Genomic DNA, 23,036 nt, shown 5'->3' on the forward strand with positions numbered 1-23,036 from the left:
TGAGACAAAATGTGTGTCAACTGCTGTATGGAATGTGAATTTGCTCTGTAAATTTTCACCCAAATCACAATAAAAAAACAAAATTAAAAAAGAACACACAAACAAAAGCAGTACTGAGGAGTGGGCAGGCACTCAGGCTTTGTCACAGGGCACAGACCAGGATGGAATACCTGCTGGTCTAGAAGGTGGGTGGAGGTAGGGGGTGGTCACACCTCCATTCACCAAGAGAGTGTGGAGTACAAGGGTAACAAGGGAAATATTACACTTTTTTTGCCCTCAACCTCCAGTGCAGTTGCCCATTCTATCTTTGGCAAGTGGAGCCTATTCTTAGGTTATTGCCCAGATGGAATGCTGCTTGCAAATATTCAAAATGGCTGCACCTTCAGGACAGCAAAGAGTCCACAGCTCTGTTTATCTCCTTATTCACTGTTCTCCTTTCTAGTCATTAGCCACCAGTGCTGCTGCCCATGCAGTCTTCAGCAAGCACAGCCAATTCTTAGGTTGCTGCCCAGATAAGAATGCTGCTTGTAAATGTTCAAATTGGCCATTACATCAGGCCAGCAACACTCCACATCTCCATTTGTCTCCTTAATCACTGTTTTCATTAGGGCTATTTTACTAGTTTGTATTTAATCCACTTTTTTCTCCTTCCCTTCAAAGCTCAGGGTTCCAGGATTATCTTCTGTATCTGTTTCAATTGATTTCTTGTTTCTTTGTTGCAAAGGGTTTGTGTAGTTTGTCTTCTTATTCCACCATCTTGCCAGAAGTCCCCAGATGTGTTTTTTAACAACCAACTATAGGTCTCTTCTCATTGGCAGGTTTCTTTACAGTGCCACTGATAAAACAAACAAACAACAACAAAAAGCCACTCCTGTTGAGAGAAGTATTGGGGTGCCTAGACTCTAAGCTGGAGCTCTGGTAGCATAGTGCCTAAGACACTTGACTGCTAACCTGAAGGCTGGTGGTTCAAACCCACCAGCCACTCCTCAGCAGCAAGATGGGGCAATCTACTTCCATAATGATACTGCCTTAGAAACCCAAAGGAGGGGTTGCTAGGAGTCGGATCAGACTTGATGGCAAATAACAATAACAACAAGAGTCTAAGATATGAAGATTTTATTTTGAGTTAGCTGTTGGTGCTGCTGTTACTTGGACTTGAAAAAATAAATAAAGAACAAAATTGCCATTGACTCAACCCTGACTCATGGAGATGTCATGTGTTTCAGAACACAACTATATTCCTTAGGGTTTTTAATGACTGAGTTTTCTTTTTTGTGGTTCCTCTCAGTGGATTTGAATTGCCAAACTTTTGGTTAGCAGTCAAATTTTTAACTGTTTGCACTATCCAAGGCCTGTACTTATTTGCATGGCTGTGTTAAAACCATCTCTACTTGCATTCTTCAATATAGTGGCTGCTAGTTACATGTGACTACTAACTACTAGTTACATTGACTGCTAACCAGAAGGCTGGCGGTTCAAACCCACCAGCCACTCCTCGGAAGGAAGGTTGGGCAATCCTACTTCCGTAGTGATACTGCCTCGGAAACCCAAGGAGGGGTCGCTATGAGTCGGGGCCGACTCGACGGCATATAACAACAACAACAACAAAGTTACATGTGACCACTGAACATTTAAAATGTGGACAGTCTGATTGAGATGTGTTGTACATGTGGAACACACATTGGATCGCGAAGATTTAGAATGACAAGATAAGTAGCTTGTTAATAATATTTTACATTGATACCATGTTGAAATGATAATATTTTGGATTAAATTAAATATATTATATAAATAAATGTCACTTGTTTCTTTTTGCTTATTAGGTTGTGGCTACTAGAACCTTGTAAAGTAGGCATGCTATTATTTACATTTTCCAGATGAGAAAACCATGGCTAGCTAACTGATGCATGTAAAGCTACTGTGGTAGTTAAGGTTGTGTGTCAACTTGACTGGGCCTGGTTGAGTGGCTGGGCAGCTGGATGTAGTATTCCCCATGATGAGACTGGCAATCAGCTCCATGGTGGGATCTACCACATGCAGCTGAGTACCAGCTTTAGGGAAAGGGTCTGCTTCCAGTATATAAGCAGCAACTTTTGGAATGGTCTCTAGCATATGGCACACTTGAACCCTGCATGTAGACATTTCATTGTTCAGCAGCCTGCCATGCTCTGCCGACCTTGGGACTTTCAATGGACTTGAATGAGTGGCCTGCCATGTGGTTTGGTAACATCAGGACTGTGCCTTTTATTTGTCAACCTTGAGCTTGTCAGTCTCAGCAGCCAGCAGCTGTCTGAGTGAAGAAAAGCCTCTAGCTTTAGTGAGCTGGGAGCAGGAGGCAGAGCCGAAGCCCAAGGTTGAGGGGCTTTCACCCAGCCCCTAGAGCCTGGCACTTTGAACTCAGACTTAAAGCCTCCAAACTGAAAGAGAATAAATTCCTATTTCTTCAAGCCATCCCATTTGTGGTATATTCCTGTTAGAGCGGTATTAGGTAACCAGAGCAGCTACTAAAAAACTGACACAGAATTCAGAATTCAGACACCAGTGTTTAGGCCTCAATGTTCTTTCCATAGTGATCAGAGAGATTAGTTTGTTTGTCCAGCATTATTTATTGAGCACTTACTATTTGCTAGGTACTTCAGATAGATTGAAGAACAAAAGCCACAATCCCTACCATCATAGAGCTTACATTCTGGGAAGAAAAGACAGACATTCAATAATAAATATAACAAATAAGCAAATTGTTTGTGCTGTTGTTGTTAGCTGCTGTCGAATAAGGCCTCTACTCATGGCAACTCCATGCACAACTGAACAAAATACTGACTGGTCCAACACAGCAACACATAATCCACCACTGACAAATGGGTGGTAGTTGCACATGATGTGCGTTGGGTGGAAATCAAGCCCAAGTCTCCTGCACAGAAGGGAAGAATTCTATTGCTGAACCATCTAGTCCATTAGAAAGAGTTGAATGGTATGAAAAAATAAGTAAGACAGGGTAAGGGAGTGCAGGGATGGAGGCCAGTCTGCAGTATTAAGTAGGGTGACTGGATTAAACTCATGCAAAGGTAAGATTTGAGCAAAGATGTGAAGTGGGTAAGGGGTAAGCCATGCTGATATCTGGGGGAAAAGTGTTCCAGGCAGAAGGAACAGTTAATGCAAAACAGTATCATGAAAATCTAAAACATAACTAACAGAAAAGAGGCAGCTTATCAGACGGGTTCTTAGAGCTTGTTAGAATTTCTGAATCTGCTGCTCATTTTGAGTGTTTTATCTCTTCATAAACCTTTCACCACAAGGCCTTTCCTGGAGAAGAGCTTTGCAAGGCCATCTGGAGATGTTTTGCACAGGCAGACATCCCAACAACAGTGTTAGTAGTAGAGTGATAAATCCAACCCAGAAAAGTTGTCACTGTGGAGTTGATTCTGACAAATAAGATAGAGTCTAATTGCCCCATAGGGTTTCTAAGGCTATAAATCTTTACAGAAGCAGACTGCCACATCTTTCTTCTGCAGAGTGGCTGATGAGTTTGAATTGCTGAGTTTTAGTTAGCAGCCAAGTGCTATCAGGCCTCCTTGGAGTGATAAATAGGTGACAATAATTTGTTTAAGGCAGTCTAGCCTCAACTATGTCAAGCTTGGTGTGGGGGAGTGTTTTGGAAGCTATCTCAAGAAGAATGTTCTGAGATCAAGTTACATGTTCCCTCTCTCAGAAGATGATGTGAATCTGATATCCCCCTAGGTTTTTGACAGAATGATACTCCTAGATATTAAATTTTACAGTGTCACTATTAATTATTTAGTCCACAAGTAAGACCATCACCCCTTACTAGATATCAACATTTTATATTAACCACACTTCACTGGTCAAAGCAAAGAACAGAAACAGACATTAGAGGGTTCAATGAGGACTTGGGTCTCACCAGCATTACCCTGGCAGTTCTCACAAAAATTTTGGGGTGATGGGTATCAGCATGATGAAAGAATCATGACTCTGGGTGCTCAATAAACAAAATGTTCTCCAGCTGTCCTGGCCAGAAGGGGGTAACCCCAAGAGGCAATTTCATTTCCAAGCAGGTGGAAAAGGAAGGCAAAAATATTTTCCTGTACCCCAAGCCCTACATCTTCCCTGTTCCATTTGCTGCTCACATCTGTCCTCCATTCTGTCTGGCACTGCCAGACAAAATGGTAGCCCTGAAAAGGGAACTCACCTCATGGCTGAAGACAGAGAAAAGTGAATGGAGCAAAGTGGAAGGCTTGGGACCTGAGCCCCTAGAAAATCAAACCCACTGCCATTGAATCGATACTGACTCATAGCAGCCCCCTTTGGGTTTCCAAGGTTATAAATATTTATGGAAGTAGATTACCTTATCTTCCTCCCATGGAGCAGCTGGTGGGTTTGAACTGCTAACCTCCTGGTTAACAGCCAAATGCTTTACCCACTATACCACCAGAGCTCTACTGGGACCTGAGCCAGCATCCTCAATTTGCCCCACATTCCATACCAGGGTTCTCAATGTGTGTCTATTTTAACTCAAGCCCCATTTTGTAGATGGAGAAATAGAGACCCAGAGCAGGACAGGGACTGCCCAAGTTTGCCCCTAAATCAAGGAAAAGCTGACCTCAAGCCTGTGTCTTTCCACTGCCTCATACTCCCTTACATCCTTCGAAACCAAACCCATTGCCATCGAGTCAATTCTGACTCATAGTGACCCTATAGACAGAGAGAAAGCATACAGTTTCCAAGGCAGTCAATTTGTATGGAAGCAGACTACCTGTCTTTTTCCTGCAGAGCAGCTGGGGCATTTGAACAGCTGACCTTTTGGTTAGCAGCCAAATGTGTTAAACACTACACCACCAGAGTTCTTGATAAAATCCACAGAAGGCTCAAAATTGTAGTAGGGCAGAGAACAGGTAGGTTCATTCATAACCAGCTAGAGCAAGACTCTTCAAAATGTGGTCCAAAGAGTTTCATGATTCCTCATAGAGGCTTCTGGATGCTGCACCGTGGGACTGTGGATCCCCCCCTCCACTTCCACTACTCCTGAACTCATCAGGTTTCAAATCTCATCTGTCTTATCTCATACGTTCTGAGGTTTCACATTAGATTTCTTGTAAATAAGAGGAAGCTTGGAATGGATGAACAAACTGTGGTACAATAAAATAGTAAAATAGTACTCAGCAAAATAAAACAATAAACTATCTATACATGCTGAAATAAATGCATTATGTGAAATGAAATAAGCCAGACCCAAAAGATTACATACTGTATGATTCCACTTATATGACCTTTTAGAAAAGACAAAAAGTATGAGGACAGAAAATGGAACAATGGTTAACAGACCTGAAGAAGTGGGAGTTGACTATAAATGGTCACAGGGGAGCTTTGGGGGTTGATGGAAAAGTTCAATATCATGATTATGGTGGTAGTGACAGGACTATTTGCATTCATTAACACATGTAGTACTGTACATTAAAAAAAAAAGTGAATTTTACTCTATGTAAATTATAGCAATAAACCTGCTTTAAATAAACAAACAATGACAACAAAACCCTTATTATCATTGCCTGAGAAATCTTTCATTCTAAGGTCTTCATGCACAATTTAAAAACTACACAAAAGATAACAATCTACTGCAATGTAATGTAATCACCCCCATAAAGTAATTTAACATAATGAGATCAATCAATCCATTGAAAAGAGAGTTTCCTTAGTGTGTGGTCTGCCTCCAGACTATAAGTAGATGTTTTGGCAGAACTCTCACTCTCTCTACACTCTGAACTCTATCTGTGGCCTGACCTATGAATCTTCAGATACAGCCTGCAGAAGTCTCCAGCCTGCCACCTGGCCTACAGATTTTAGACTTGCAAGCCCTCACAATCACATGAACCAATCTCTTGAAGTAAATCTCTCTCTCTCTCTCTCTCTCTTTCTTTCTCTTACTGGTTCTGTTTCTCTAGAGAACCCTGGCTAAGATATTTTGCAATCAGAGAGTTGCTTTACTCATTTTAGAAATAAAATTGTCACACACTAATCTTGCAATAATTCTATAGGGAAGCTGAGACTCAGAGAGGCTAAGTGTGGCAGAGAGCAACAAGAGATAATACTGAAACTAAATAATGTAAATAAAATAATAAAATGCTGTTTTAAGTCACTGGTTTTGAGGGTGATTTGTTGTGCAGCAGTAGACAATTAGGACACCAGGTAGCTATTGCAAGGCACCTTCAAAGCCAGTGCATGTTCTCTGCATCCTAGATCTGCCACCTCTCTTGGTTCTGCTTTGTTCCTAAATAAGGCAGTGTAGAACTGATTCCCCATGTTCAGAATGGAAAGAAACATTAAAGACACCACTTTCCAGGGCAGCAGAATTGAGCTCAATCCTGGAAGCCAGGTGCCAAAGGAGGACCTGCTGTGTAGTAGATAGGTAGATGATAGATGATAGCGATAGATAGATAGATAGATAGATAGATAGATAGATTGATCAATGGATGGATGGATTGATGGATCGATGGATAAATAAATGATAGATAGATAGATGATAGATGCTGTCTACTGAACTCCAACTCATGGTGATCCCATGTACAACAGAATGAAGCTTGGCTCCATCCTGCATCATCCTCACTACTGCTGGCATGTTCGAGTTCCTTGCTGTGGCTACTGTGCCAAGGCTATTCTCTCTCATTCTTGTTGACCTCTAACCAAACATGATGGCCTCCTCTATTGATTGATCCCTCCTGAAGACATATCCAAAGCAAGAGAATCTGACAATGTTCTGTTGTGACTCATAAGGTTTTCATTGGCTAATTTTTGGAAGTAGATCACTAGGGTTTTTTTTTTTTTTTCTATTCTGTCTTAGTCTGGCAGCTCCACTGAAACTTGTCCATAATGGGTGAACCTGTTGCTATTTGAAATATTGGTGGCATAGCTTTCAGCATTAGAGCAACATGCAAGCCACCACAGTATGACCAATTGGTAAACATATGCTATGTAATAGAATAGGTGCTCAATAAATGTTTTGTCATGTAAAGTAATAGATTCTAAGTGCCTTCTAGAAGCTGATGTAACTGAAAAAGAAAGTCCCTATTCATGTTCAGATTACCCTTTGAGGAGGAGATAGCAATAAACAAATAACTGAGATTATTTCAGCCACTACTAAGGGTCATGAAGAAATAAGCAAGATTATATGATAAGTAGTGACTGGATATGGTATGAAGATCAGGGATGTCCTTTCTGAGGAGGTGGCATATGAACTGAGATAAAAAGATTCCAGCTTTGAGGTGGCGGAAAAGTGTCAAAAGGGAATGACAAAATGAAAAGGCTGTTGTTTTTTTAGGTGCCATCAAGTTGGCCCCAACTCATACTGCCCTTATGTGTAACAGAACAAAACATTGCCTGATCCTGTGCGGTCCTTACAATCATCGCTGTTTGAGCCCATTATTGTAGACATTGTGTCAGTCCATCTCATTGAGGGTCACCCTCTTTTTCACTAACCTTCTACTTTACCAAGGATGGTGTTTTCTCCAGCAATTTGTCCTTCCTGATGACATGTCCAAAGTAAGGAAGACAAAGTCTCACCATCTTCACTTCTAAGGAGCATGCTGGCTTTACTTCCTCAAAGACAGATTTGTTTGTTCTTCTGGCCATCAATGGTATATTCTGTGTTGTTTATGAACACCACAGTATGAATGTGTCAATTCTTCAGTCTTCCTTTTAACTGACCAGCTTTTGCATGCATGAGGTCATTGAAAAATACTGTGACTTGGGTAGGTGTACCATAGTCATCAAAATGATAACTTCCCCAATAACAAAAAATTGGAACCAACCTAAGTGCCCTTCAAAGGATGAATGGGTAATCAAAATGTGGTACATATATACAATGGAATACTACACAACTATAAAAAATAATGAGTCTGACCATATTATAACATGAATGGATCTAGAAGATACAATGTTAAGTGAAATAAGTCAGTCACATAAGGAAAAATATTGTATGATTCCAGTTTTGTAAGAAAACATATATATATACACATTTGTCTCTGTATGTGTGTGTATGTATATGTACACACAGAGAGAGACAAATGTTCATTAGTAATTACTAGGGTTGGATGAGAGAAGCGAGTCACTCAGTAGATCATGTTGTTAGCTGCTGTGGAATTGGCTCTGAATCACACTGACCCTATGCACAACAGAACATAACACTGTCCAGTCCTGCACCATCCTCACAATCTTTGCTAAGCTTGAGCCCATCATTATAGCCACTGAATCAATCCATCTTGTTGAGAGTCCTACCCTTTTTCACTGCCCTTCTACTATACTTTATCCTTATCCAGGGACTAATCCCTTCTAATAACATGACCAAAGCAGGTGAGACAAAGTCTAGCCATTCTCACTTCTAGGAAACATTCTGGCTATACTTCTTCCAAGACAGATTTGTTCATTCTCCTGCTACCAAACAAACAAATAAACAAACAAACCCACTGCTATTGAGTTGATTCTGGCTCAAAGTGACCCCCATTGGGTTTCCAAGATGGTAAATCTTTATGGACATGGATTGCCTGGTCTTCCTTCCATGGAGTGGCTGGTGGGATTGAACCACCAACCTTCTGGTTAGCAGTCAAATGCCATAAGCCCTATGCCACCAAAGTTCTCCATCAGCACCAAAATTCAGATATATCAATTCTTCTTCAGTCTTTTTTATTCATTGTCCAGTTCTCACATGCACAAGGGGCTATTGAAAATACCATGGCTTGGGTCAGATGTTCCTTAGTCTTCAAAATGACATCTTTGCTCTTTAACACTTTAAAGAGGTCATTTGCAGCAGATTTTCCCTGCACAGTATGTCCTCCAATTTCTTGACTGCTGCTTCAATGGGTGTTGATTATAAATCCAAGTAAAATGAAATCCCTGACAATTTCAATCTTTTCTCCATTTATCATGATGTTGTTTATTGGTCCAGTTGTGAGGATTTTTGTTTTCTTTATGTTGAAGTTTAATCCACATTGAAGACTGCAGTCTTTGCTCTTCTTCAGGAAGTGCTTTAAGTCTTCTCTTTCAGTAAGCAAGGTTGTGTCATCTGCCTATTAGTTGCTAATGAATCTTCCTTCAATCCTGATGCCACATTCTTATTCATATAATCTAGCTTCTTGGATAATTTGCTCAGCATACAGATTGAATAAGTATGGTGAAAGGATGAAACCCTGGTGCACCTTTTTCCTGATTTGAAACCATACAATATCCCCTTGTTTTGTTTGAATGACTGCCTCTTGGTCTATGTACAGGTTCCTCATAAGAACAATCAAATGTTCTGTAATTCCTATGTGTTTCAATATAATCTATAATTTGCGATGATCCACATAGTCGAATGCCTTTGCATAGTCAATAAAACAGGTAAACATCTTACTAGTGTTATTCGCTTTTAGCCAAAATCCATCTGACATCAGCCATGATACCCTCATTCCACACCCTCTTCTGAATCTGGCTTGAACCTCTGGCAGTTCCCTGTCAATGTACCGCTGCAACCTTTTTTGAATTATTTTCAGTAAAATTTTACTTGCATGTGATAATGATTTGATAATTCCCACATTCTGTTGGATTGACTTTCTTTGGAATGGCACAAATATGGATCTCTTGTAGCTGGTTGGCTAGGTAGCTGTCTTCCAAATTTTTTGGCACAAATGAGTGAGTGCCTCCAGTGCTGCATCCATTTGTTGAAACATTTCAATGGATATTCTGTCAATTCCTGAATTCTGGAGCCTTTTTTTTTTTTTTTTTTTTTTTTTTTACCAATTCCTTCAGTGTAGCTTGAACTTATTCCTTCAATATCATTTCAGAATGGTTCAAAGTCAGGCAATTCTTTTTGATACAGTGGTTCTGTGCATTCCCTCCATCTTCTTTCGATGCTTCCTGCATTGTTCAATCTCTAGATCATAGATACTTTTGGTGATGGGAAAAGTAGCACTGCATGTGGGTGTAATGAACACAGCTTGACCAAAGTAAACAATACCACTAAGAACAGCACAAGAAAAATATGTTTATGCTAAAGAATATGACATATATAATCTAGCAACAATACCAGCAATAACCAAAAAAGAAAAAGAAAAATGACTGTCTGGTCACATATGTAAAACATCTCTATGTTTCTGTATGCAGAGATATGTGTGTGCCTCCATATATATTCATAGAGGACACAGTTACAGATATAACCAAATACCTTGTGAGATTGATTTTCTGGATTTTAAGGCTTAGAACCTTAGTCTCATGGGGTAACTCAATCAATTGTCATAACATAGTTCACAAACTTCACGTTCTGCATACTAGTGAGGTGAGTGGGTAGTGCCTAGGGTCTTAAAAGCTTGTGAGAAGCCATCTAACATAAATAACTCTTGGGCTTTACTTGTCAGGAGCAAAAGGGAAAGAAGGAAATCAAAGTCTCAGAGACAAAGCTGGTCTACAGGTGTAGTAGCCCATATGAACCACAGCCTTATCTCTCCTGAGACCAGAAGAATTAGATGATGCCTGTCTACTGCTACTGATCACTCTGATCAGAACCACAATGAATAGACCCTGATAGAATGTGAGAAAAATGTGGAACAGAATTCACGTACTTGAAAAGTCCAGACTTATTGGACCAGTTGAGACTACAAAAGTCCTGAGACTCCCCCCAGAGATACTCTTTAAACCTGGAACTGAAATTACCCCCCTAGGATCATCTTTTAGAAATATAACAGATTGGCACACAAAACAAAGGATATTTCCCCTGAGTACAAAGCCCCATTTAAAAAAAAAAAAAAAAATCTATATGAGACTGAAAGGTCAACCATTACTCTAAAGCAAAGATGAGAATGTATTGGGCAGGGAAACTAGAGCACTGGACATGGAACAGCCAGAATGCAATTAAAAAGAATGCTGGCTGACTCATTATGAAAAATGTAACTAATGTCACTGAACAATTTGTATGGAAATTGTCAAATAGGAACCTAATTTGTTGTATAAACTCTCACCAAAAACACAATAAAATATTATTTTTTTAAAAAATGATGTTTTTGCTTTTAACACTTTAAAAAAGACTAAAACTAAAAAACAAACAAACAAACTCACTGCCATTGGGTCGAATCTGACTCATAGCAACCCCTTCTTGAGTTTCCGAGGTGGTATCTCTATGGAAGTAGATTACCCAGTCTTCCTTCTGAGGAGTGGCTGGTGGGTTTGAATTGCCAGCCTTCTGGTTATCAGTCAGATGTCTTAGAGGGTATATTTACACACACACAATTTGAAAAATATCAACAGAAGTGTTTGAGAATAGCACAAACATCACTTATTCTAGAGTAGGGTAAATAAAGCAAATAATGAACGATAACAGAATAAAGTGGAGAGCACTTGATTAGGTGTATGGCTTTGCTTCTAATTCTCCATGTGACCTTGAGGTGATTGTTTTCCCTCTGAGTCTCTGTCCTTGCTGTAAAGTGGGAGGATTGGGCTAGAATCTAGAATCAGTGGTACACTATAGCCAGCTCACACTGTTGATGTGTGACAACAGACTGCAGAATCTCTTCCCACCTCTATGTTCAGTAAAGCCACAATGGTAGCTTGAAATTGGCCATGATGGGATTATTTCCACCATGGAAATTGGCAAATGCTACAAATCAGGCTTTTTTTTTTTTTTTTCTTTTGAGAGAGCTGTTTTTTTTTTAGATATTTACTTGGACACCATTGGACTGAATGTGTGCTTCTCAAACTCTTTTCTTAATAAAGTCTTCTTGTGGTAGAGGAAACTTATCCATGACCTTATAAGCCTTAGACCCTTGGGAAAATTTTTCTTAAAGTCTGCTGTCATAGTTTCTGAATTCACAATTGTACTGTCTAGATCTTAATGTATTTGTGTTTCATGTTTCCTCACACAGTCAAGAATATTAAAGTTATCTTCCCAATTTCAGGAAGAGGTACAGTGTCAATGCTGTGTATTTTTATATCATGTTCCCTGACATAGACATATACACACATACACACACACATACACACATCTGCCTCTTCCTATTTAGATGTCACCCAGTGGCCAAGGTTTGCATTACCTGGTCTCTCAGGTGTTAGGCCTCTTCTCTCCCATTTCTCCCTTCCTCTCTTTTCTCTTCTCCTTCTGAACCCATTGTCTGCCTTAGAACTGGGCATTGGGTGAGGACTAATCAGCCCCTTTGCACACTCATGAATGGCCTGAGTCTCAAGATGGAAGCTTCTCAGGATTTTCTCCTAATAGTGCAGTCCAGGCCTGGTCAGTAGACATTTTACCCTTTTGTAAAAGAGCTGCCTATCTCCATGCAAGTGGCCTCACACATACTGCCAGCATCCACAGATTACTTCCCTGTAGACAGAAGTGAACAAGGTCTTCCTTTCTTCATCCTCTCTGGAAGCATGTAGGCTTAGATCGTCCACTGAGGCTGAGTCTGGGAGATCTGTTTCTGAGTCTCAGACTGGAGGCAACCACAGGCTTCCTGGCTAACCTTAGACCAATGGTTGCATTTTCTCTCTGCCTCTTTTGTCACAATCAGCTGCCACTTACCTCACTACTGGGGATGTCTGGGACAGCCTCAAAAGCAGCCAAAATTATTTTTAAGCACACAGCTGGGTACATGGGCTATGGTTCCATACTACTGAGAGAGGAACAAAGACCAGTTTCCACAGGATGCCAAACCCTGTGATGTGAGAACATTCATAATGGAAAAATCCAGAAAAAAAAATTATAAAGCAGTGCCATTCCCCAAAGGCCAATAGAGATATCTGTGGAAGGGTGGAGGCAAAAGTATGATGGAAGTTGGAGTGAGACTGCAGGGAAGTGAGCAGTCTGAACACTGAAGGGACCTTCTCCTCCCCTTCTCCTCCCCTTCTCCTCCAAACTTCTCAACAGAGCACTCACTGTCTCCTCCTTCTCGGTCTGCATTCAGCCCTCAGCCCTTCCAGGCTGCCTTCTACTTATACACTCCCTCACCCCACCTAAATTGTACCAAGGATGTCAACGATCTCTTCATTGCAAATTCAATGGCCTTTCTTCGGAGCCCATTTCATCACTCCTCTCCTTCCTATTTGAAACTACTCCTCATTCATTCCCTTTTATTTTAATTCTCAACTCTCTTGGTGCCCTTACTTTAGGGTAACTCATATGAAGAACTTGAGACACAAACTTAGATACAGGTAGTTTTTTTTGTTGTTGTTGTTGTTTTGTGATATGATCCCAAATAAGTAAGTAGTGAGATGCAGGAGAACTGAGGCCAGGAAAAACCATGTTATTGGACTGACTACTGCTTTGACCAACTGGATTACAATCTTTTTGGGACCCTGGGAGGATCTGTGTAGAATGCACCTTAGAATTGTTTCCTGCAAAGAATGAAAGGCAGGAGCATTTGTCCAGATTCTTGTACCCATGTGTTGAAGGCCACTTCCACAGGAATTAACTCCCTGAGGCAGAAAAGCAGAAAGGCAAGGTGGGTACGTGAGGTAGGCAGCCATCAGCAGTCAGTGGTGGATTGCAGGGATGGTGCAGGGCACCAACAATATCTACAAGACATGGCTTCCATGAGAGCTCTCACGGTTCTCCTTCTACCTTGTAACCACGTTTTCTCTGTCTGTCCACTAGGCTTCCTTTCATTCAACCCCACCCCACCCCAGTGACACTGCTTCTCACTGACACTCTATTCTCGGGCTTACACCCCATTCAATGTCCTTAGTTATCTCTATCACTGCACTGAACATATTGTGTTAGCATTTTGTTGTTGTTGTTATTTACATGTCTTCCTCCCCCAAGAAATATCTTGAAGACAGGGGCAAATATACTTCTTGTGGCCTATTGCCTAGCACTCACTACTCATCTGTCATTTTGTCATATGGTAGTGGCTTGCTTGTTGCTGTGAGGCTGGAGGCTATGCCACCAGTATTTCAGATACCAGCAGGGTTACCTGTGGTGGACAGGTGTCAGCAGAGCTTCCAGACTAAGACAGACTCAGAACGAAGGGGCCATCCACTTCTCAAAGAATTGGCCAGTGAAAACCATATAAATAACAGTGAAACACTGTCTGATATATTGTTGGTAAACTTTATAAATAGCCCTGAAACATTGTCCAATATAGTGCTGAAAGATGAGCCCCTCAGGTTGGAAGGCACTCAAACTATAGTGGGGAAGAGCTGCCTCCTCAGAGTAGAGTTGACCTTACTGATGTGGACGGAGTAAAGCTTTTGGGACCTCCATTTGCTGATGTGGCACAACTCAAAATGAGAAGAAACAACTGCAAACATCCATTAATAATCAGAACTTGGCATGTGTGAAGTATGAATTTAGGGAAATTGGAAGTTGTCAAAAATGAAATGAAACATATAAAGATCAATATCCTAGGCATTAGTGAGCTGAAATGGCCAGGTTTTGGCCATTTCGATTCAGACAATCATATGATCTACTATACTATGTGGGGAAAGACAAATTGTAGAGGAATAGTATTGGGAGCTCTGGTAGCATAGTGGCTAAGACACTTGCCTGCTAACCAGACGGCTGGCGGTTCAAACCCACCAGCCACTCCTCGGAAGGAAGGTTGGGCAATCCTACTTCCCTAGTGATACTGCCTCGGAAACCCAAGGAGGGGTCACTATGAGTCGGGGCCGACTTGACGGCACATAACAACAACAACAACAAGTATGGCATTATTATCACAAAGAATGTATCAAGATCTATCTTGAAGTACAAGGTTATGGGACAATATCCATATGCCTACAAGGAAGGTCAGTTAACAGTACTATTATTCAAATTTACGCATCAACCACCAAAGCCAAAGATGAGGAAATTGAAGATTTTTACGAACTTCTTCAGTCTGAAATTGACCAAACATCCATTTAAGATGTGTTGATTGTCACTGGTGATTGGAATGCAAAAGTTGGAAACAAAGAATATCACCAGTATTTGGAAAATAGGGCCTTGGTGATAGAAATAATGCTGGAGATTGTGTGATAGAATTTTGCATGACCAGTGATTATTCATTGCAAATACCTTTTTTTCAACAACACAAACAGAGGGTATATGCATTGACTTCATCAGATGGAGTACATAGGAATCATATTGACTAGATCTGTGGAAAGAGGTGATGGAGAAGCTCAGTATCTTCAGCCAAAACAAGGCCAGGACCTGAGTGTGGAACAGACCATCAAGTACTCATATGCAAGTTCAAGTTGAAGCTGAAGACAAAACAAGTCCATGAGAGCCAAAATATGACCTTGATTATATCCCTTCTGAATTTAGAGACCATCTGAAGAAGAGATTTGATGCACTGAACACCAATGACTGAAAACCAGAGGAATGGTAGGATGATATCAAGAACATCATCCATGAAGAAAGAAAAAGTTCATTAAGATGACAGCAAAGGAAGAAAAGACCAAAATGTATGACAGAAGAGATTCTGAAACTTGCCCTTGAACAGAGAGTAGCTAAAGCAAATGAAAAAACTGACAAGATAAAAGAGCTGAACAGAAAATTTCAAAGAACAGCCTGAGAAGACAAAGTCAATTATTATAATGAAATGTGCAAAGACCTGGAGGTGGAAAATCAAAAGGGAAGAACATGCTCAGCATTTCTCAAGCTGAAAGAACTGAAGAAAAAATTTAAGACTCGAGTTGCAATACTAAAAGATTCTATGGGCAAAATATCGAATGATGCAGGAAACATCAAAAGAAGATGGAAAGAATACACAGAGTCATTGTACCAAAAATAATTGGTTGATGTTTCATCCATTGCAGGAGGTTGCACACAATCAAGAACCAATGGTATTGAAGGAAGAAGTCAAAGCTTCAGTGAAGGAATGGACAAAGAACAAGGCTCCATGAATTGATGGAATACCCATTGAGATGTTTCAACAAATGGATACCACGCTAGAGGCACTCATTCATCTATGCCAAGAAATTTGGAAGACACTTACCTGGCCAACCAATAGGAAGAGATCCATATTTGGACCCATTCCAAAGAAAGGTGATCCCACAGAATGTGGAAATTATCACACAATATGTGGTAGTGTAGTGCCTAAGGCACTTGACTGCTAACCAGAGGCTGGCAGTTCAAACTCACCAGCCACTCCTCAGAAGGAAGGAAGGTATCTGTAGTGATACCGCCTTGGAAACCCAAGGAGGGGTCGCTATGAGTCAGAGATGAATTGACGGCACATAACAACAACATCATCATTAATATCACAAGGAACTAAAATCTTGCTGAAGACAATTCAAAAACAGTTGCAGTAGTATATTGACAGAGAACTGGATTTAGAAGAGGACATGGAATGAGAGATGTCACTGCTGATGTCAGATGGATCTTGGCTGAAAGCAAAGAATACCAGAAAGATGTTTATGTGTGTTTTACTGACTATGCAAAAGCATTCTCTTGTGTGGATCATAACAAATTATGGATAACATTGAGAAGAATGGGAATTTCAGAAAACTTAATTGTGCTCATGAAGAACCTGTACACAAACAAGGAGGCTGTCATTTGAACAGAACAAGGGGATATTGCATGGTTTAAAATCAGGAAGGGAGTGCATCAGGGTTGAATCCTCTCACTATACTTATTCAATCTGTATGCTGAACAATGTATGATCTGAGAAGCTGTAATATAAAGGAAAGCATGGCATCAAGATTGGAGAAAGACTCATTAACAGCCTGTAATATACAGATGATACAATTTTGCTTGCTGAAAGTGAGGATAACTTGAAGCACTTAGTGATGAAGATTAAAGACTACAGTCTGCAATATGGATTATATCTCAACATAAAGAAAAGAAAATCCTCACAACTGGGCCAATAAGCAGCATCACAATAAATGGAGAGAAGGTTGAAATTGTCAAAGATTTCATATTACTTTGTTCCACAATAAACACCAATGGAAGCAGCAGTCAAGAAATCATACATTTTATTGCACTGGGAAAATCTGCTGCAAAAGACCTCTTTCAAGTGCTGAAGAGCAAAGACTCTTTGAAGACTAACATGCACCTAACCCAAGCCATGGTATATTCAATCATATGCATGTGAGAGCTAGATAATAAATAAGGAAGACCAAGAAAGAGTTGATGCTTTTGAATTGTGGTGTTGGCAAAGAATACTGAAAGTACAATGGGCTGCCAAAAGAACTGATAACAAATCTATCCTGGAGAAAGTGCAGCCAGAATGCTCCTTGGAAGCAAGGGTGGCCAGACTTCATCTCACCTACTTTGGTCATGTTGTCAGAAGGGGCCATTACCTGGAGAAAGATATCATTCTTGGTAAAGTGGAGGGTCAATGAAAAAGGGGAAGGCCCCCAATGAGATGGATTAACGCAGTGACTGCAATGATGGGCTCAGGTATGGCAAGTATTGTGAGGCTGGCACAGGACAGGATGGCAGTGTTTCATTCTGTTGTACATAGGGTCACTATGAGTCAGAGCTGACTTGATGGCACCTAACAACAACAACAACAATAACAACAGCATTGTCTAGCACGGTGTCCAATACACAGCAGTCTTCACTGACAAGTCTGATTCTTTGGTGAGGGTATCTAGAAGTTTGGACTCAACTGGGAATATCAACCAGAGAGCCTCTCTAGCATGGTGGTCTCAAGGTAGTTTGACTCCTTACATCGTGGCTCAGAGTGACACGAAAAAGGTAGAAGCCATATGGCCTTTTATTACCTAGCCTTGGAAGTCAGCACCATTTTTAGCACAGTCCACTAGTCGAACCAGTCACAAAACCACTCAGATTCAAAGAGAGGGTGTACAAACCCTATTTCTTGAAGGAAGGAGTGTCACAGAGTTTGTAGTAATGTTTTAAAACTTTCCCAGTTACCTCTAGTGGTGAAGAAATACAGGAGTAGAGAATGGGGCTAAAGTAAAACAAATGAATAAGATATTCTATGTACTGTGCAATAGGCTCAATGCTGGCCTTAAAGAGATATATCCATGTAGATGTGACCTTATTTGGAAAAATGTGAGTCTTTGCAGATATAATTCAGTTAAGGATGTTAAGGTGGGATCATCCTGGATTATCCAGGTGGGCCCTAAATTCAATGACTGTTGTCATTATAAGAGTGAAGCAGAGGCTAGGAAAAATTCTCAGCTAAAAAGGAGGGAGCACGGGTCCCACTGACACCTTGATTTTGGACTTATGGCCTCCGGAACTTTGAGACAATAAGTTTCTGTTCTTTTAAGCTATCCAGTTTGTGGTAATTTGTAATGGCAGTCACAAGGTAATTATACATCCTGTGATACGATAATCTAACTGGATTTTAAAAGGAACTCTTTTCATCCCAGTCTTGGCCACGGCCCAAAGACGAAGCAAGGCCAACCAAATAGGGGGCAATACTCCAATATTCCAAGGCACCCCAGGCCAGATTTGTAAAGGAGATGCTCAAAAGCCAGTTTTGCCACTCCAAGTCTCTCAACCAGCACACCATTGAATTTGAAGTAGCCAGAGAGGTGGGACTTCTTTAAAGGATATGGTGTGATGTTAGCTTACCCTCCTGGAAATAGGTGCAAGTGCTGCCCTCTTACCTTGAGCCAAGATCAAAGGACTTCAAGGGGATCCCGGAATTTGGGGCTCAGAACCTGGGGTCAAACCCTTGCCTGAGGAATCTGAAGACAGGGGGCTGTGGCCATCAGCCTAAGCAGGCAGGATGGGGAGAAAGAGGGCAGTGCTGGAACCAGCCACACTCCTATCAAAGGGACAGTTGGGAAAAGATGCCTGTGAGTTTGCTGGGTACAGGTCTAGGGGAGAGAAAATAGGTTCTGTTCAGCAAATGAGTCCTTTCTTCCCTCTCACCTCTTCTCCCTTTATTTCCCACCTAGGAAAAGTCCAAGAGAGGTATGAGCTGGAGTCAAAAAAATAGAAAAAAATGCCAACCTATCCAATTTTCCCGCTGCCAGGAGAGCAGACTTGAACTGGGGCAGGGGGATGCCTTAATGATCAAGTGTGGAGTTTGGGTGATTGATTGCATGGGATTGGTCATATCTATTATTAAAATGAGTTTACACTAAGGTATGGTCCAAGCCATGGTCTTGTCAATCATCTCATATGTATGCAAATGCTGGACAATGAGAAAGGAAGACTGAAGAAGAATTGCTACATTTGAATTGTGGTGTTGGCAAAGAATATTGAATATTCCATGGACTGCTAGAAGAACAAACAAATTAGTATTAGAAGAAATACAACCATCATGCTCCTTAGAAGCAAGGATGGTGAGATTTCAACTCACTTACTTTGGACATGTCATCAGGAAAGACAAATCATTAGAAAGGGATATTCTATTTTGTAAAGTAGAGGGTCAGTGAGATCAAGGGAATTCCTCAAGAAGATAGATTGACACAATAGACACAACAGTGGATTCAAACATAGCAACAATCATGAAGATGGCACAGGATAAGGCAATTTTTCATTCCGTTATACATCAGGTTGCCATGAGTCAGAGCCAACTTGATGACAGCTAACAACAACAAATTCCTGTGTTTGAAAAGGGACCAGATGTTCCGCTATTACCTAAAAAGGAGCAGGTGAGATATAACCAGACCGAAGTTTGTCCCAGAGCCAGGAAGTCCTGGCTTCAAAAAACACGTGAATGAGCTAAGGTGACAAGAACAGGGTTGTGCTGGATCACACTGTGCATGCCCACTTGCTGTGCATTCCCCCAGCAGTGATCAGCTATCACAGGACTGCTGGGCTGGCATGATGCTGTGGCCTCACTGTGCTCTTTCCTTGACTCCTGACATCAACCACAGAGAGGGCTAGTGACGTCAATTCCTTTACACAGATGGAAAAACTGAGGTTTCAGGAGGTGAAAACGTGCCCAGAGCCACACAGAAAGCAGTCAGTAGCTTTGGGATTTGAACCTGTACCCCTAGCCATTGAGGTTGAGTCCCCTCTCCTCTCAGGACCCTGATTTCATTGGGGCTGTGGACAGACCATTCATGTCACCAGCATCCCTTCTCAGCTAAGCTGGAGCAACTCTTTGTTTCCCTGTCTTGAGTTTGTTTCTGACTCTGGGAAAGGCAGCTCCTTCCATACACAGGCATAGCCCTGGGGAGTGATTCAGTGTGGGAAGGCACAAGTTGAAATAAAGTTCTACATGTTCTTCAGTGAATGGAGCCCCAGATGCCCACAACATGAAACTGCTCAAGGAATATTTTCCCTCCCCTCTCTCTCTCCACACTCTTCCCCTCCTAGCCCAGTGGCACAGGGCATTTCTACCACCACCAGTCACATTGGCAGAATCCTAAATGTCTCCCAGATCTAAAACCACTCTTTGAGGGTGGGCTGGCCATTTTCCAGGCTTTCCAATCTGCAAGGGGCCAGGGGACAGTGTTATTGTAGATTATAAATCCTAGAGCCATGTCCAGGTTCATGGTTTAGGGTTGCTCAGATATCTCTAGACCACCACGAACCTTCAAGGTCAGGCTAACAGGTGGGAGGCAGGATTGAAGGTACTGACTTCACAGAAGCAAGAATTTCCCCAGTTCTTAATGGCTTCTCTTAAAACCCTGTCTTCATTCTTGTTTTTCTTCTCTCTGCCTTCTCTCCACCACACGTGAATGCATGAACAGAACTGCAACCCCTTGTTTATTTGCTACCTGTAACCTATGAGCTGTAAGCTCTACATTCTCAGAGTTCACCTAACACTGTTTCTTGAATGAATTTTGTGTGTTCCTGTGCATGCGTGCGTGTGCGCACATGCACACATACATACGTATGTGCCAGCCATAACAGATACAGCAGTTCTCAATCTTAGTTGAACATTGGAATGCATTAGAGCTTAAATTCGAAAGCATTTGGTTTGTGGAAGGCTGTCATCTACAGTGGGAGCCCTAATGAGACAGGCAGGGAATCAGGCTGGCTGAATCAAGCAGCCTTTAACTCAGTATTCTTGGAATCTAAGCCTACTTACGGACCACTAGCATAGTGCCTAAGGCACTTGACTGCTAACCAGAAGGCTGGCGGTTCAAACCCACCAGCCACTCCTCAGAAGAACGGTTGGGCAATCTACTTCCATAGTGATACTGCTTCAAAAACTCAAGGAGGGGTCACTATGAGTTGTGTCTGACTCAATAGCACATAACAACAACAACAACATAACTAGTTCATAGTGATACTACCTTGAAAACCCAAGGAGGGGTTGCTATGAGTTGGGTCCCATGGCACATAACAACAACATAACTATTGCTGCTAATCAAGCAGCCTTAACTCAGTATTCTCGAAATCTAAGCCTACTTACCGAACACTATATAACTATTGCTGCTGTGACAGAGAACTGCTTGTGATTAGCAAGCCAGGCAGGCCCTTTGGCAAGATAAGAAGCTACATTTCAAAAGCCTCACAAGTTTGACCAGTTGTAAAATGCTGATAAACCTCTTGAGTTGTCCTTCAAGTACCTCACCAGGTGCAGATCATGCACAGTGACCAAATAACCCTCCACCAGAAGCAATTAAGAACAGGAGTCCCTCACTGGGACTTGAACCAAGGTCCAGAGACATCACACATGCAACATCCCAGAATAAGTCATATCAAGCATCCCAACAGTCTTTGTGATTGGTTCCATCTTTGTTCCGACAGCCTCTGTGGTGAAATCCATGTTGGCTATTTCCTGCACACACATCTAATCTTCATAATTCCACCTCTTTTCCAGAGATCCCAACCCATTTCATGAATAAAAATTATGATTTTTTTTCCCACCTATAACCCTTCATAAGCCCTAGGAAATCCTTTGTCCGGAGAGATATTTGAGGCTAGTGTAGGTGAAAGTCCCTTCCTGTCTCTCCCCCATGAGCCCCCTTCATTCTCTTTAATAAACTTTGGTTTGTGTAAACATTTTGGCTCTCCTGTTCAATTCTTTGTCAGTAGAAGGCAAGGACCCTTGCTCAGGGTCCCTGGAACCCTGGTAACACTAACTCCTTTTTGAATTTTGACATAAATTCAGATGCCACTCAATTTCTTTATGTTACTTCCCCAATTCTTGCTGACCATTAAACCAGCAATGTGGCCGGGGACAGAGCAAGGAGGCAGAAGTAGGGATCCAGGTAAGGGGAGGTTGGAGAGGTTTCCAACAACTAGAGGAGATAAATTTGTCTGTCAGTTTGCCCTACTGTGGTGGTGTGTTGCTCTGAGTCTTGAGGCTGTGCCACCGGTGTTTTCAAACCCAGTAGGGTACACGTGGTGCACAGGTTTCAGTGAGACTTGCAGACTGAGACAGACTAAGAAGAAGGAAGAGGCCATCCACTTCTCAAAGAATTGGCCAGGAAAAACTGTATGAATAGCAGAGAAACATTGTCTGATACATTACTGCACAACTTTATGAGTAGCCTGGAAACATTGTCCAATACAGAGCAGAAGGATGAGCCACTTAGGTTAGAGGGCTCTCAAAATAGGACTGGGAAAGAGCTGCATCATCAGAGTGAAATCAGTCTTACTGATATGGATAAGGTAAAGCTTTCAAGACCTCCATTTGCTGAAGTGGCACCACACAAATTGAGGAGAAACAGCTGCAAACATCCACTATTATTAGAACATGGAATGTACGAAATATAAATCTAGGAAAATGGGAAGTTGTCAAAAATGAAGTGGAATGCATAAAGATTGATATCCTAGGCATTAGTGAGCTGAATTGGACCAGTTTTGGCCATTTTGAATCAGACAACTATGTGATCTACTATGCCATGAATGAAAGATTGAACAGGAATGGCTTGGCATTCATCATCACAAAGGATGTTTAAAGATCTGTCCTGAAGTACAATGCTGTCAGTGATAGGATAATATCCAAACGTCTACAAGGAAGACCAGTTAATACGACTATTATTCAAATTTACGCACCGACCACCAAAGCCAAAGATGAGGAAACTGAAGATTTTTATCTACTTCTGCAGTTTGAAATTGCCCGAATATGCAATCAGAATGTGTTAATTATCACTGGTGACTGGAATGCAAAAGTTGGAAACAAAGAAGAATCACCAGTAGTTGGAAAATTTGGCCTTGGTGGCAGAAATAATGCTGAAACTCACATGGTAGAATTTTG

Source organism: Orycteropus afer, unplaced genomic scaffold, assembly GCF_000298275.1.
Source record: "Orycteropus afer afer isolate SDZICR_OR568_19922 unplaced genomic scaffold, OryAfe1.0 scaffold00500, whole genome shotgun sequence".
Classification (NCBI taxonomy): domain Eukaryota; kingdom Metazoa; phylum Chordata; class Mammalia; order Tubulidentata; family Orycteropodidae; genus Orycteropus; species Orycteropus afer.